The following is a 6,247-nucleotide window of genomic DNA, read 5'->3' on the forward strand; positions in this document are numbered from 1 at the left end:
TTTTTGAGTTCTTTATATATTCTAGATATTAGTCCTCTGTTTGAGGAGTAGCTGGCAATTATCTTCCCATTCTGTAGTGATACATGCACACCAATATTTATAGCAGCACAATTCATAGCAGTTAAATCCTGGAAGCAGCCTGTATACTCATCAACAGAAGACTGGATAAAGAAAATGTGGTATCTATATGTAATGGAAAATTACTTGTCTATAAAGAATGACACATTTGAGACATTTGTAGGAAAATGGATGCACCTAGAAAATATAATGTTGAGTGAAATAAACCAGACACACAAGCTTAATTACCTTATGGTATCTTTCATTTGAGTGAGGCAAAGTACAAACAAAAAAAATGATAAAGGGTGGATAGAAAGGGATAAAGGGATAGATTTCTTGCAAATAGGGAAGTGGTCCAGGTACATAATTGGTATAGGTACATAATAACCCCAATTAATGTAAACACTATATAATACAACATGAGCTAAGAAAAATAATATCAACCAGTATGAAAAAGGGGGTAGGGGAACTGGAAAAGGAGGGGGACAGAAGGGGAAGAGGACTAAAAAAAAAGAAACAAGCTATAATATATATATGTAACCACTCCTCATGATGATTGTAAACTGCATAAATTCCAAATATGTACTAATAGAAGTATCAGAGTTGAACAAAACCTTCAAACAAATGAACCTAACAGATATCTATAGTGTTCCATCCAGCAACAGAATACACATTCTTTTTTTATCAGCACAAGCATCTCTTTCCAAAACAGAACATGTACTACCAAATAAATCAGCCTCAAGTAACTGTAAAATAACTGAAATTATATCAATCACAATATCAGACAATTGAATGATAGTTAAAAATTAATGACAAAAGAAAACACAGACATTATGCAAATGCATGGAAAGTGAAAAACACACTAACAATGGGTTACAGAAGAAATCAAAGGCTGGATGTCGTGGCACACACCTGTAATTCCAGCACTTGGGAGGCTGAGTCAGGGGGATCACTGCAAGTTCAAGACCTGCCTGGGCTACAAGGTGAGCTCAAGGCCAGCCTGAACTGCATAGTGAGACCCTGTCTCAAAAAGACAAAAACAACAACAACAAACAAAACCAAAAAACAGAAGAAATCAAGGAAGAAATAAGACAGTTTCTATAACTAAATGATAATGCCAGCACAATATGCCAAAATGAATAGAGACATAGGGGTAGGCAAATGAAAACTTTATGACCAAAACTTTAGTTGCATAAGAAATACTAGAAAGAATCAACAACTGGGATCTCATCTTCTTAAAAAGCTTCTACACAGCAAAAGAAATCATCAATAGAATAAAGAGACAACCCACAGACAGGGAAAAAATTTTTGCCAGTTGTTCCTAAGACTTAATATCTAGAATATATAAAGAACTGAAAAGAATCAAATCACCTAAATTTAAAGATCCACTCCAAAAGTGAGCATCTGAGATGAATACTCACTTCTCAAATAAAGAAGTACAAACAGCAAATAAATATGTGAAAAAATGTTCAACATTACTAGTCATTTGAGAGATGCAAATTAAAACCACACTGAGATTCCATCTCACTCCAGAAAGAATGGCTATCATCAAGAAATCAACCAATAACAAATGCTAGCAGGGTTGTGGGGAAAAAAGAACTCTTCTCTACTGTTGGTGACAGTATAGACTGGTGTAACACTGTGAAAATCAGTATGGAGATTCCTCAACAAACTAGGATGGGAGGTCTCATTTGACTCAGCTATTCCCCTTTAGGTATCTTCCCAGAATTAAAAATATTGTACCACAGTGATATATGTGCACCCATGTGTATAGCAGCACAACTTGTAATAGCTAGGTCTTGGAAACAACCCAAATGCCCATCAACAGAGGAATGGATAAAGAAGACATGAGTTTTTAAGAAAAATATACAATGGAGTACTACTCAGCCACAAAGAAGGATAAACTTGAGATATTTATAGGTAAATTGATGTACCTAGAGAACATACTCTTAAGTGAAATAAATTGGATACACATGTGTAATTGTTTCTCCGGTGTGAGAAACCAAAAGTGTAAATAAGGAAGCCAATGCCTTATCCTTTAGGTAGCTGAGGATTCTTGAAAGTGCAAACAAGGACCAAAATGTATAATGGATATTGTGAAATCGGAAGAAAATATTCAAATGGGAAGGGGCACAAGAGAAGGAGGATAGAGAAAGGCAGGAAGGGAAAAGAAAAACAGCAAAAAAAAAGATAAAATGGAAAGAAAGCTTTTGTTAATAAGAAGAGGAAGGGGTAAAAGGGAGAGGGAGAGGAATGGAAAAAAAGAATAAGATCTATCATGTACAGGAACAAATTCCATAGGATGAATGTGATCATTATATATATCTAAACTGTATCAATGAACTTAATTAATGATAAAAAATAAATGGGACAGAATGAAAGCAATCCTAAGAGGGAAAAACTATAGCTGTGAATGCTGACATTAGAAAAAGAGAATGAGGCCAGATAAATAACCTAAGGATGCACCTTAAATTTGGCTTGATGCACTCAGCCACAAGAACAATCCAAACCTAAGGCTAGTGCAAAGAAAGAAATTATAAGGATCAAAGCAGAATCCAGGTGAAAAGCAGTGCAGAAAGGCACAGAGACCAGCCTCTTCCATCATAGCTACCAGCATCCTGATGAAAAGCAGCATGGGAAGACACAGAGACCAGTGGGACACAGAGACTGGCAGGAACATCAGCCACGCAGTAGGGCCCCTAGCCAGGATGCATAGGATGGAACTAGAAGCATGAAATTCTCAGAAGCAACAGTAACAATACAAGCCAACAGGTGGTAAGTTAGATGAACCAATGTTGTGCTTGGGAGCAAAGATACACAAACTAGAAGCAGGCAGGTAGGGCTTTCCCTTTTCTCTCTTTTTTCTTATCTTTTTTTCTCTTTTCTAAATGGCTGGGGAGAAACCCAGTGACAGAAAACTAATCCCATCCCCCAAACCCAGAGACCAAATACAGATAATCCCTTGCTTACTCCTTCTGTCCTCTTCTTTAGTTTCTCAAAGCTTTCATAATCATCTTTTGTCCTCCAGCGTGGCTTCTATTTTCTTTTCAGTAATCTTTGTTTTATCCACTATCTGTCTTAAATTTCCCCACCACAGTGTAAAAGTACTCTACCAAGCAAAAACATTTTGCATACAAGCTTCCAATTTATGATTGGTTCTGTAATATAATTATACATTTTGCTCCTAAGGTTAAAGCTACAAAACTAATCATTACTACAGTTTGTCAGTATCTAAACTGTGCTAGGTGCTATGGTTACTGCTAATTATACTACTTGAGCTAGGATGTCATTTCTGTTATAATCAGTTGTTCTCACTTCTGTAAAAATACTGGGAAGTTCTGAGATAATAATCTCAGCACACCCAGCACCAGAGGACCGGGCACTGAGCCAAATAGATACCAACATTCACTGTTAATTAACTAGAAAGGTAGGATCTCGGGACAGTCACAAACCAAGAACCTCCTACACACAGAAGACATCCCCAAAGAACAAACTTACCTAGAGAGGCATTGATATTAGTGATATAGCTACCTACTATAAAAACTTACAAAAATAAACACAGAAAATAAAATACAAACCTTTGAAATAGAAAATGACAAGACAAAGAAGCAAAATGCAACCTCAGACCTCCAGCCCACCTAACATAAATCCAGGAGACAATGAGACAGAGGAAAATGGAAGACACACACCTGACATTTCTCAAATCATAGCAACTGAAATAAAGAAACAAATCCATGAGGCTATAGAGGAAATCAGATAAGAAATAATGTCTCAAGAAAAATAATAACGTCAGTATTTGTAAAGGAAATGCTCAGCAAATCTAGAGTAGAAATAGATAAAAAATAAATGATGAAAGGAAGAGGATGGGAATTGTAAAAAATGATCAATATAGGAAAGAGACAGAATGAATGAAATGGATTCAAACAGATATCCAGGAAATTAAAATTCCATTGAAAATTGGCAAAACTGCTTGAATCAAACTGAAAACAGGCATTCAGACCTTTAACACAGGATCTTGACTAGCAATGATGAATGGACAAATCTCTTGAAAATAAAAAAAAGACCAGAAAATAATTCAACAGCTGCAAGACAATGCAAAGAAAAACAATAGAAGAATAATTGGTGTCAATGAAAAAGGCAGGAGTTAGCACAAATGGCATAAAAAAGCTATTTGCAGAAGTAATAGCAAAAAATTTCCCAAGCATGGAAAAAGAATCTGAATACAGATAAATGAGGCATATAGAACACCAATTAGCCATAACCCAAATAAATCTACATCTAGGTGCATAATAATCAAGATCCCAGAAATTCAGTAAAAGAACATAATATTAAAAGCTGTTAGAGTGATTGGGCAATAGAGACTCCATTTTTCTGTTTTTAAATCCATCTTAAGAGAAGTCATTTAAAGTTCACTTAAGCTGTAGTTGATTCCCACTCTTCACTCCTTCCCCTTGGTGAGTTATCAACCCACTTAAAGGAGAGCAGAGTCATAAAACAGGAACAGCACAAACAGGACAAATTGGAAAGTAGGCTAAAAGTTAAACTGCAATGGTCATCTGGAATGTGGCTGTCTGACAGCTTCTGGGAGAAGTAAACTTTGTGGTAATTGTATCACATTCTTATAAGGTTCCCAAGAATGAGGTAATGGTTACTGTGGAAACCTAAAATGTATTTAAAGTGAAGGTGAGACCCAGACTGGAGAGGTCATCTTCTCTGACTCCTGGTTAGAGACTGTCCATCAGCTGGGTCAATAAAGCTTTGTTCATTCCTGCCCTCCTGGTCTCTTGTGAATGCTATGCTTGTTGAACTTGCTTGCTGTATCAAGAGAAAAGAAACAGATCACCTATAAAGGGAAGCCCATCAGAATCACAGCAGACTCCTCAACATAAACCCTCAAGTCGAGAAAAGCTTGGCGCGAAGTATTTCAAGTTCTGAAAGAAAACAACTTGCAACCTAGACTGAGGTACGCTGCAAAACTATCTTTCAAAATCAGTGGAGAAATAAGATACTTCCATGACAAAGAACAACTGAAGAAATTTATGACCACCAAACCAACACTACAAAGAATATGGAAGGATATTCTAGAAAGAGATGAAAATGACCACAATAACAAGAACAACAGAAAGAAACCACTAGGCTGGGCAAGCAATTAAACGGAGGAGAAAAATAAGGAACCAACAGCAGTAAAATAACACAACAAAGATAAGCCTATACTTATCAGTTATAAACATGAATGTAAATGGTCTCAATTCACCAATGAAAAGAAATAGATTGGCAGAGTGGATAAAGAAACAGAATCCAAAGCAACCATACCTTTCACCATAGCATCCAAAAAACTGAAATATTTAGGAATCAATCTAACAAAAGAAGTAAAAGACCTATACAGTGGAAACTACAGTACTCTGAAAAAAGAAATTGAAGAGGATTTCAGAAAATAGAAAGATATTCCTTGCTCATGGACAGGAAGAACCAACATTGTGAAAATGGCCATACTCCCAAAATTGTTGTATAGATTCAGTGCAGTCCCAATTAGAATACTATTATTATACCTTGGAGATCTACAGAAAACATTCCAAAATTCATCTGGAAGAAGAAGAGACACAGAAAAGCAAAAGCAATCTTGAGTAACAAAGGCAGGGAAGGTGAAATCACAATCCCTGACTTGAAGTTATACTACCAAGTTACTGGTATAAAATCAGCTTGGTATTGGCAAAAAAACAGACCTGAGGATCAGTGGAAAAAACTGGAAAATGCAGTCACAACCACAAACACATTCAGACACCTTATCATTGACAAAGGGGCCAAATATGTTCACTGGAAGAAAGATAGACTCTTTCTGAAATGGTGCTGGAAAAACTGGCTTGCCACATTGTGAAGAATAAACTAGACCCATGCCTATCACCATGCACCAAATTAAAGGCAAAATGGATTAAAGATTTAAATATTAAAACAGAAACATTAAAGCTACTGGAAGAGAATGTAGATAGAAATCTTGAAGACATAGGGGTAGGCATAGAGTTCATGAACAAACCAAACTGCACAGGAAATTCTTCAAAGAATCAATAACTGGGATCTTGTCTTATTGAAAAGTTTATACACACCTAAAGAAATTATCAGCAGAGTAAAAAGAAAACCCACAAATTGGGAAAAAAAATTCGCCAATTGACCCTCAAAGGACTTCTATGTCAAA

This window comes from Chinchilla lanigera, unplaced genomic scaffold (assembly GCF_000276665.1).
Source record: "Chinchilla lanigera isolate Chin_1 unplaced genomic scaffold, ChiLan1.0 scaffold00156, whole genome shotgun sequence".
NCBI lineage: Eukaryota > Metazoa > Chordata > Mammalia > Rodentia > Chinchillidae > Chinchilla > Chinchilla lanigera.